Source organism: Hemitrygon akajei, chromosome 5 (assembly GCF_048418815.1).
Source record: "Hemitrygon akajei chromosome 5, sHemAka1.3, whole genome shotgun sequence".
Taxonomy (NCBI): Eukaryota; Metazoa; Chordata; class Chondrichthyes; order Myliobatiformes; family Dasyatidae; genus Hemitrygon; species Hemitrygon akajei.
The window spans coordinates 142,594,811-142,606,388 of record NC_133128.1 but is presented as its reverse complement, the minus strand read 5'-3'; the positions used below and the strand labels follow the sequence as shown (position 1 = coordinate 142,606,388).

At 41.5% G+C, this 11,578-nt stretch overlaps 1 long non-coding RNA gene across 1 annotated transcript in view; it reads right to left on the bottom strand.

Moving 5' to 3' along the window:
- Positions 1–3,883: 3,883 nt before the first annotated feature.
- Positions 3,884–11,578, bottom strand: part of LOC140728254 (uncharacterized) — an 86,241-nt gene continuing 78,546 nt past the window's right edge. The window contains exons 3-4 of the long non-coding RNA XR_012099038.1: positions 7,951–8,091; positions 3,884–7,146 (exon numbers count right to left, since the gene is read on the bottom strand). This is a non-coding gene — a long non-coding RNA (uncharacterized lncRNA). The remainder of the gene's footprint in view (positions 7,147–7,950; positions 8,092–11,578) is intronic.

Genomic DNA, 11,578 nt, shown 5'->3' with positions numbered 1-11,578 from the left:
CAGAAACATTCGGAGTATTCATGATTACAAAAACCATCAGATAAAAACCCACCTAGTTAACTGATGACCTTCAGATGAGCAATCCTGCTTCCCTTACCTCGTCTAACCTATATGTGACTCTAGATACGTTCATGTGGTTGATTTTTAAATGCTGTCTGAAATGGCTGAACAAGACACTTAGCTGAATTTTTGTAACCTGGTGGAGAGAGGGATCTACACTAATTGAAGCAATCCATGAACCTATTCCAATCCACTTCTCCTGGCCTAACACTTTTAGATTGAGAAAGATGTTACGTTTGCTTTGCTTATCCAAGTTGGACTCCAAGGTGTTCAGTTCTCATCAGTGGTGCACAGTTTCTGGTTGCTGCAACACTGTTTCAGATCCAAAATACGTCCTAGTTAACACTGTTTTGCGGACTCAGTTGCACGGCAAGGGCTATGAGAAAGAATATACACATGCATGCCACTGTAAATGTGCAGACAGGCAGATCATTTGTTACTCCGTGTGCAATATTGATTTGATGCCGGCTTGGCCACTTTCAGACAATGTTCAAGCCTATATCCTAAATTAATCATAATGGAATATATGATCTTCTCACTCCACCACCACCCCATGACCTCAGGTCTGGCAATTGCTCAGCAGTACTATTTAAAAGCTCAGTTAAAGGTTAAGTTTACAATTATCAAGTTTTCCATGTTGTTGCTGTAATTTCTACAATGTTTGATGTTTTTAAAAGATTATTCAGAGTTACTGAAGCAAGAGCTATGAAGGACTGAAAGGTTCTCTCCTACTCCAAACCTCCTCCACAAAAAAAAACACAAGAGATTCTGCAGATGTTAGAAATCTAGAGTAACACACAAAATGCTGCAGGAACTCAGCAAATCAGGCTGACTCTGATGAAGGGTCTTGGCTCAAAACGTTGGCTGTTTATTCCTCTCCATGGCATTTTGTATGTGTTACTCAACAATACAATTTTCCCAAGGTATGGAAAGTAGTGTAGCTGGGAGAATGCACAGACACACACAGAGAATGATCACCTTCCAGAAAAGGAGTCTGATTTGACTGTCCTGGATACCGAGGGAGCAGTTCTCCGTTCTAATCCCCAGCAAAACAAGAGTTAGTGAGACGCCAGCATACAGTGAGGGCATCCATGTTGAAATCTTTCCTTGAAGACCTTTCCTTAAAAAAAGAAAGCACCTTCCTTAAATAGTGTTAAGCAGTGTTAGCCTGTCATAAACTTGGGCCTTTCTGCTGAGGCGTATAGACATTCAAAAACACAGCTCATGCTAGTTATATGCAGCAATCCTGTTCAGGGGAAATTTGGCAGGAGAAATTGGTGCAGAATAATCCCATATAATGACCTTTGTGCCTGTTCATGGGCTTTATCAAATTGAGACCCAGCCCAATCCCCACAGTATCTACAGGTAACTGGTGCTGTCATTATAATTGTTCAGTGCAGCATCAGTGACAGACCATCAGTTCAGACCTCATATAGACAGTCTCATCACTCATCACATCGGAGGCAATGAGGTGTTGGTATAAACTACAGTGAGCTAATATTGTGGGAATTCCAATATCCAGGGAGAATTCTCACTGAACTGTGCATGGGGACCTTTGGCCTTTGTGCGTGATCGTGTTGGAACTCATTTCCTTTATTTTGCTGTTTATAATTAAGAGAAAGACTACATGCAGCTTCAAATTATCGTGAGAAGATTTCAGTTTAATAAAATACAGCATGTGGCTTTGTAGAAGACAAACTACCCTTTGTTGACAAAATAGTTTAATTCTCAGAAGGCACATATGTGAATATGCTTCCAACAAAAAAAAATAGCCTTTAAAGCTTATATAAAGCAGTAGGTCTTTTCAAGTGCTCTTTTTCATATCTAGGCCATCAACTGAAACAGGAGGTGTCTAACGTTTATTAAATTATACAACTTTTTAATATTCATTTAATTGCTCTGCTTAAACTGTCTTCTTGCAAGCACCATTGTTCAATGCATCTAAGAATATCTGTGTGATGCACAGCAGATTATGTTTCAAAACTGGGGCAAAACGTTACCTTAACTTGATGCAGTAGCTGAGGCAGTTCAGATGTTTGCTTCTATTTTTATATTGGCATCAAATGTCATGGGAGACCCAGTGAGGATACTCCTGGCAATGCTATCCCAGCTGTATCACTTTAGCCCATTTTACTAAAACCCAACAGATCTCTGATTACCAGGCATTTTTTTTCATACACAAAGAGCTGGATGCTCAGTATTTAATCATCCCTGTCTACTGTTACTTTCTTGGATGACTGAGGCACCCAATGATTCAATCAGATGCTATAAATAAAATCAAAATAGGGTCCTCAATGCTTTCTAACTGATAGGAGTATCTATTATTAATGAATATGATATAGTTGGGATCACAGAGACATGGCTCCAGGGTGATAAGGATGGGAGCTCAACATCCAGGGATATTCAATATTCAGGAGGGATGGACAGGAAAGAAAAGGAGGTGGGGTAGCATTGCTGGTTAGAGAGGAGATTAACACAATAGAGAGGAAGGACATTAGCCTGGAGGATGTGGAATCAATATGGGTAGAACTGCATAACACTAAGGGGCAGAAAACACTGGTGGGAGTTTACAGGCCACCTGTATACAGGCCACCTAACAGTAGTAGTGAGGTTGGGGATGGCATTAAACAGGAAATTAGAAATGCGTGCAAAAAAGGAACAGTAGTTATAATGGGTGACTTCAATCTACATATAGATTGAGTGAACCAAATTGAGAGCAGGCCATTCTAGATTGGGTATTGAGCAATGAGGAAGGGTTAGTTAGCAATCTTGTCGTGCGAGGCCCCTTGGGTAAGAGTGACCATAATATGGTGGAATTCTTCATTAAGATGGAGAGTGACATAGTTAATTCAGAAACAAAGGTTCTGAACTTAAAGAAGGATAACTTTGAAGGTATGAGACGTGAATTAGCTAAGATAGACTGGCAAATGATACTTAAAGGGTTGACGGTGGATATGCAATGGCAAGCATTTAAAGATCGCATGGATGAACTACAACAATTGTTCATCCCAGTTTGGCAAAAGAATAAACCAGGGAAATTAGTGCACCCCTGGCTGACAAGGGAAATTAGGGATAGTATCAAGTCCAAAGAAGAAACATATAAATTAGCAAAAAAAAGCGGCACACCTGAGGACTGGGAGAAATTCAGAGACCAGCAGAGGAGGACAAAGGGCTTAATTAGGAAAGGGAAAAAAGATTATGAGAGAAAGCTGGCAGGGAACATAAAAACTGACTGTAAAAGCTTTTATAGATACGTGAAAAGAAAAAGATTGGTCAAGACAAATGTAGGTCCTTTACAGTCAGAAACAGGTGAATTGATCATAGGGAACAAAGACATGGCAGATCAATTGAATAACTACTTTGGTTCTGTCTTCGCTAAGAAGGACATAAATAATCTTCTGGAAATAGTAAGGGACCGAGGGTCTAGTGAGATGGAGGAACTGAGGGAAATACATGTTAGTAGGGAAGTGGTGTTAGGTAAATTGAAGGGATTAAAGGCAGATAAATCACCAGGGCCAGATGGTCTGCATCCCAGAGTGCTTAAGGAAGTAGCCCAAGAAATAGTGGATGCATTAGTAATAATTTTTCAAAACTCCTTAGATTCTGGAATAGTTCCTGAGGATTGGAGGGTGGCTAGTGTAACCCCACTTTTTAAAAAAGGAGGGAGAGAGAAACCGGGGAATTATAGACCAGTTAGTCTGACATCGGTGGTGGGGAAAATGCTAGAGTCGGTTATCAAAGATGTGATAACAGCACATTTGGAAAGAGGTGAAATCATCGGACAAAGTCAGCATGGATTTGTGAAAGGAAAATCATGTCTGACGAATCTTATAGAATTTTTTGAAGATGTAACTAGTAGAGTAGATAGGGGAGAGCCAGTGGATGTGGTATATTTAGATTTTCAAAAGGCTTTTGACAAGGTCCCACACCGGAAATTAGTGTGCAAACTTAAAGCACACGGTATTGGGGGTATGATATTGATGTGGATAGAGAATTGGTTGGCAGACAGGAAGCAAAGAGTGGGAGTAAACGGGACCTTTTCAGAATGGCAGGCAGTGACTAGTGGGGTACTGCAAGGCTCAGTGCTGGGACCCCAGTTGTTTACAATATATATTAATGATTTAGATGAAGGGAATTAAATGCAGCATCTCCAAGTTTGCAGATGATACGAAGCTGGGCGGCGGTGTTAGCTGTGAGGAGGATGCTAAGAGGATGCAGGGTGACTTGGATAGGTTAGGTGAGTGGACAAATTCATGGTAGATGCAATTTAATGTGGATAAATGTAAGGTTATCCACTTTGGTTGCAAGAACAGGAAAACAGATTATTATCTGAATGGTGGCCGATTAGGAAAAGGGGAGGTGCAACGAGACCTGGGTGTCATTGTACACCAGTCATTGAAGGTGGGCATGCAGGTACAGCAGGCGGTGAAAAAGGCAAATGGTATGTTGGCATTCATAGCAAAAGGATTTGAGTACAGGAGCAGGGAGGTTCTACTGCAGTTGTACAAGGCCTTGGTGAGACCGCACCTAGAGTATTGTGTGCAGTTTTGGTCCCCTAATCTGAGGAAAAACATTCTTGCCATAGAGGGAGTACAAAGAAGGTTCACCAGATTGATTCCTGGGATGGCAGGACTTTCATATGAAGAAAAACTGGATCGACTAGGCTTATACTCACTGGAATTTAGAAGATTGAGGGGGGATCTTATTGAAACATATAAAATTCTAAAGGGATTGGACAGGCTAGATGCAGGAAGATTGTTTCCGATGTTGGGGAAGTCCAGAATGAGGGGTCACAGTTTAAGGATAAAGGGGAAGCCTTTTAGGACCAAGATGAGGAAAAACTTCTTCACACAGAGAGTGGTGAATGTGGAATTCTCTGCCACGGGAAACAGTTGAGGCCGGTTCAATGGCTATATTTAAGAGGAAGTTAGATATGGCCCTTGTGGCTAAAGGGATCGGGGGTATGGAGAGAAAGCAGGTACAGGGTTTTGAGTTGGATGATCAGCCATGATCATACCGAATGGTGGTGTAGGCTTGAAGGGCCGAATGGTCTACCCCTGCACCTATTTTCTATGTTTCTATGTTTCTACCACTGAAACTCCAGTTATTAAACCTGGTAAATAATCCCTACAATCCAAACTGGGTGTAGACTTTTAGAAGTTATGTTATCGGGTGTCATTTACCAAAAGTTCCCACTGTTGCTATTCCTCTCCCGTTATAGGCACCATTGTAGTAAACACAAGAGATTCTGCAGATGCTGGAAATCTAGAGCAAAATGCAAAATATGCAGGAGGAACTCAGCAAGTCAGGCAGGCTCTGTGGAGAGGAATAAGCAGGACACGTTTCAGGTCACTGCCCTTCATCATAGTAGGGTATTGCATCAGGATGCAGTATTCTAGACATCTTAGAAAATTAACAGGGCTTTAGTGAGAGGAAAAGAAAGGTTTTGAACAATTGTTTTGGTCACCAAAGATTTGTATATTTTGATGGAAAATGGTACAACAAAGCACATTAAACAAAACTAGATGTTTTTGATTTTAAAAAACAGGAAACTACCTCTATTGTTATGGAGTTATAGAACACAGCACAGAAATGTGCCCTTTGGCCCATCTAGTCATGCCAGACCATCAACCTAGTCCAACCTAGTCTAATCTGCCTCATCCCGTCAACCTGCACCCAGACCTTAGCCCTCCGTACTCCTCCCGTCCATGTACCTATCCAGGTTTCTCTTAAATTTTCAAACTGAACTCACATCCACCATTTCCTCTGCCAGTCATTCCACACTCTCATTACCATCTGATTAAAGAAGATCCCCCTTATGTTCTGCTTAAACATTTCACCTTTCATCCTTAACCCAAGACTTCTAGCTCTAGCCTCACTCAACCTCAGTGGAAAAAAAGCCTGCTAACGTTTACTCTATCCATACAATTTAGTATACCTCTATCAAATCTCTCCTCATTCTCCTATGCTCTAGGAAATAAAGTACTAATCTATTCAACCTTTTTCTGTAACTCACATCCTCAAGACTTGGCAACACCCTTGTAAAGTTTCTCTTAAATGTTGAGGTTGAACCCACAACCACCTCTTCCACAGGCAGCACATTCCACACTCTCACCACTCCATGTGAAGAAGTACCCTTCTAAACATTTCACCTTTCACAATTAAACTATGACCTCTAGTTTGAGTCTCACCCAACCTCAAGCGAAAAAGCCTACTTGCATTTAACCTATCTATACCCCTCATAATTTTATATACCTCTATCAAATCTCCCTTCATTCTCCTATACTCAAGGGAATAAAATCCTAACCTGTTCAATCTTTCCACATAACTCAGGTCCTCAAGTCCTGGCAACATGCCTGTATATTTTCCTGCACTCTTTTAATCTTATTGTCATCTTTCCTATATGTAGATGACTAGAACTAAACTGAATACCCCCATTTAAGTATCCCAATGTCTTATACATTTTCAATACAACATCCTAACTCCTGTATTCAATACTTTGATTTATGAGAGCCAATGTGCCAAAAGCTCTCTTTACAACCAAATCTACCTGTGATGCTACTTTCAAGGAATTCCCAGATCCCTCTGTTCTACCACACTTCTCAGTGACGTACTGCTCAACGTGTCCTACCCTGGTATGTCCTCCCAAAGTGCAAGACCTCAAACTTATCTGTATTAAACTCTATCTGCCCTTTTTCAGCCCATTTTCCAGCTGGTCCAGTTCCCTCTGCAAGCTTTGATAGCCTTCCTCACTGTCCACTATGCCTCCAAACTTGGTGTCATCTGCAAACTTGCTGATCCAGTTTAAAATATTCTCATTAAGATTATTAGTATAGTTGACAAAACAACAATGGACCCAGCTCATATCCTTGTGGCACACCACTAATCACAGGCCTCCAGTCAGAAAAACAATAATCTAATACCACTCTTTGGCTTCTCCTGTAAAACCAATGTTTAATCCAATTTACTACCTCATCCTGAATGTTCTTGACTAGCCTCCTATATAGGACCTTGTCAAAGACCTTGCTAAAGTCCATGTAGACAACATCCACCGCCTTGTCTTCATCAACTTTCCTGGTAACTTCTCTGAAAAACAACATAAGATTGGTTAGACACAACTTATCTCACACAGAGCCATGTTGACTGTCCCTAATCAGTTTCTGTCTATCCAAATACTTAGATATTTTGTCCTTTAGAATACCTTCCAATAACTTATCCACTAACTTTTGAATCTGAAGGGGTTTTTAATGCTGCATCCATCATTAAGGGCCCCCATCACCCAGGACATGCCCTCTTCTCATTTCTACCATCAAGGAAGAGGTACAAAAGCCTTCAAACACACATTCAATGTTGCGCCCTCTGCTATCAGATTTCTGAATGAACAATGAACCCATGAACACTATCCCACTATACTTTTTCTATCATTTTTTCTATTCTGAAGAACAGAGGCCTTCCTTCTTTGGGGTGAGTATTGAAATGCAGGTAAGATTCATAAAATAACAGCTTACTTTGTTTGCTGGTGCTGGTATAGAACATTGTTCCCAGTTTCAACAGGGATGGAATTTAAAATATAAAAATACTATTATTCACAATTTAAATGTGTGTTATGGTTCTTGTCCTTGCTGTATGCCCACATCAACATGCATCATAATTTATGTTCAAAAACAGAGCCACATCTGACTTAGCACTAGTTAATTAATTTAATTTATATATTTCTTATTGTAATTTATAGTTTTTTTATTATTAAGTATTACAATGTACTGCTGCCACAAAGCAACAAAGCAGTGATATTAAAACTGAGTCAGATTCTGAACAGAAAAACTCAAGCAGAAACTGATGAGGCCTCTTCTGTGTAACACCCTCTAGTATCAAAAACCCCTCCATGCTTACCTGCATCTCTGTCACACCTGTAGCATCTGTATCATGGAATATTCAGTTGCCAGTTCTGCACTTCTCTCAGCCATATTTCGGTTATGTGTATAACATTCCAGTCTTCAGAATCAATCCACACTCAGTGTTTGTCCATCTGACCTGTTAAACATTATGCATTTAAGGAAATGCATTTTAACAGAATATTTCTTTTCCTACCTTTACTGTATCCCTGGCTATCCTGATTACTAAACTTGCTCTGACTAGCCACTGCTTTATCCCATGATTTGCTCCTGCTCACAGTCCTATCACCCTGCCAATCTAATTTAAACCTTCACAAGGGGCATCAGCAAATTTCTCAGCAAAGATCTTGGTCCCTTTGTCGTTCAAGTGCACCTCATCACTCATGCACAGGTTGCCTCTACCCCAGAAGAGATCCCAATGACACAAGAACCTGAATCCCCAGCTCCTGAACCAGCTCTTTATCCGCATATTCATCTGACCTACCTTTCTGTTTCTGGACTCACTATCGTGTGGCACTGGGAGTATTCAGATCACTGCCCTCGAGGTCCTGCTTTTTAATTTCTTATCTAACACCCTATATTCATTCTGCAGGATCTTTTCCTTGTCTTACATATGTCATTCGTACTAACGTGTACATTACTGACGACCTCATCTCAGCGCCTACACTTCCTGAGGAGACTGAGCCAAGCAAAGCTCTGCACCCCCAACCGATTCTCACCACATTCTACCAGATAACCATTGAGAATGTTCTGACCAGCTGTGTCACCGTCTGGTATGGGAATTGCAATGCATCAGATTGCAAGACCCTGCAACGGATAGCAAGGACTGCTCAAGTTCAAAGTTCAAAGTAAATTTAATATCAATGTCACTATGTACAATCCTGAGGTTCGTTTTCTAGCTGACATGGTCAATAAATCCAATAACCATAATGGAATCACTGAAAGACTGCACCAACTAGACGGACAACCAGTGCACAAAAGAAATCAAACTGTGCAAATACCAAAAGAAACCAAAAAAAAATCAGAATAATAATAATAGTAATAAATAAACAAGCAACGAATATCAAGATCATGAGATGAAGAGTCCTTAAAAGTGAGTCCATAGGTTGTGGGAGCAGTTGAGTGTTGGGGCAAGTGAAGTTGAATGAAGTTATCCCCACTGATGGTTGAGGGAGTAATAACTGATCCTGAACCTGGTGGTGTGGGTCCTGAGGCTTCAATGCCTTCTTCTTGATGGAAGCAAAGAGAAGAGAGCATGACCTGTGTGGTGGGGATCTCTGATGATGGATGCTGCTTTCCTGTGACAATACTCCATGTGGATGTGCTCAGTGGTGGGGAGGGCTTTACCTGTGATGAACTGGGCCAGATCCACTACTTTTTGTCGGATTTCTGTTCAAAGGCATTAATGTTTCCATACCAGCCTGTGATGCAGTTAGTCTATATACTTTCCACCAAACATCTATAGACATTTGTCAAAGCTTTAGATGTCATGCCATCATATCTTCGCAAATTTCTAAGGAAGCAGAGGCATTGCTATGCTTTCTTCATAATTGCACTTACATTGTTTGGCCCAGGATATGTCCCCTTTACTGGCTGGGTAGCCTCCAACCTGATGGCATGAACGTTGACTTCTCTAACTTCTGTTAATGCCCCTCCTCCCCTTCTTACCCCATCCCTGACATATTTGGTTGTTTTTTCTCTCTCTCTCTGCCCGTCACACTGCCTGTTCTCCATCTCCCTCTGGTGCTCCCCCCCTCCCCCTTTCTTTCTCCCGAGGCCTCCCGTCCCATGATCCTTTCCCTTCTCCAGCTCTGTATCACTTTCCCCAATCACCTTTCCAGCTCTTAGCTTCATCCCACCCCCTCCGGTCTTCTCCTATCATTTTGCATTTCCCCCTCCCCCCACTACTTTCAAATCTCTTACTGTCTTTCCTTTCAGTTAGTCCTGACGAAGGGTCTCGGCCCGAAATGTCGACAGTGCTTCTCCTTATAGATGCTGCCTGGCCTGCTGTGTTCCACCAGCACTTTGTGTGTATTGTTTGAATTTCCAGCATCTGCAGATTTCCTCGTGTTTGTCCTCTTTAATAATAATGTTTCAAGAATTTAAAGTTGCTGACCCTCTCCACCTCCGATCCCCAGTGCGGACTGGCTCATGGACCCCCTAGTTTCCTCCTGGATTCAATATTCAGCTCCTTGGTCCTGTTGACATTGAGTGCGAGGTTGTTGTTTTTCAATCTCCCTTCTACGTGCTGATCACCTTTAATTTGGCCGTTGAGAGTGGTGTTGTTAACAAACTTAAATATGGCATTGGAGTTGTGCTTAACCGCAAGTGTAAAGCTAGTAGAGCAGGAGGTGAAGCACACACCCTTGTGGTGCACCTGTGATGATGGAGTTTGTGGAGATGCTATTGCCAATCCAAACTGACTGGGATCTACAAGTGAGGAAATTGAAAATCCAATAGCATAAGGAGCTATTGAGGCTGAAGTCTTGAAGTTTATTTATTAGCTCTGAGGGAATGGTAGCATTGAATGCTGAGCTGTAGTCAATAAAGAGCATCCTGATAAATCCATCTTTGCTGTCCAAATGTTCCAGGGTTGAGTGAAGAGCCAATTAAGAGTCAATGGTATCTACTGTGGACCTGGTGATTCAGTAGGCAAACTGGAGCAGATCCAAGTCACTTCTCAGGCAGGAGTTGATATTTCATCACCAACCTCTCAAAACAGTTCATCACTGTGGATGTTAGTGCTAGTGGACAATAGTCATTGAGGCAGGTTACCATGTTCTTCTTCGGCACCAATATAATTGAAGCCTGCTTGAAGCAGGGGGTAGGTACCTCTGACTGGCAAAGCGACAGGTTAAAGATTACAATGAACACTGCAGCCAGCTGATCAGCATAGGTCCTTAGTATTCTGACAGGTAACCCACCTGGGCTGAATGTTCACCCCAGATGTTTTTAATTCAGGGTCAGGGAGAGAAACCCTAGATGGAAACATCATGGGGTCTCTCTCCCCCTGCCTCCATTCAGGATGCGTATCAAAAGTCTGCATATGCAGCACCTCCAGCATTGTCAAAAAAACTCCCATCCTTCCCACAACTATCTGACCTCCTGCCTGATGGCGGGAGATACTATAGCATTAGAACCAGAACTGTCAGGCTGGGTAAAAGCTTCTTCCCCCAGCCTGTTAGACTTCTTAATATCTTGCTGCCACCTAGCACAAATGTACATTTGGACCTGGTCATTAATCAACTGTTCATTGCTTCATCTTTTATTGCTGCTGCTTCACATATTTATACAAACTTCTGCTTGTTTTACTGTAATAGTGCCAGTAATATTATACTGTCTTACATAAACAGGCTGCTTTCACTTTATGTCACCCTGTCAGTCTTCAGGCCATGCCACACAGGAACTTGTGCCAATATTATTTAGTGGCTGGATGTGCTAGATTGTCACTGTACATGCTGTGTGTGACTATACGTAATGTGTTTTGCACCTTGGCTCCAGAGGAGTAATGTTTCATTTGGTTGTATACATGTGTATGCTTGAATGATAATAAATTTGAACTTGAATGATCTCTGGCTGTTTGTTTGTTCATTTATTTATTTATTTTTATTTCTTGCATCCAAGGG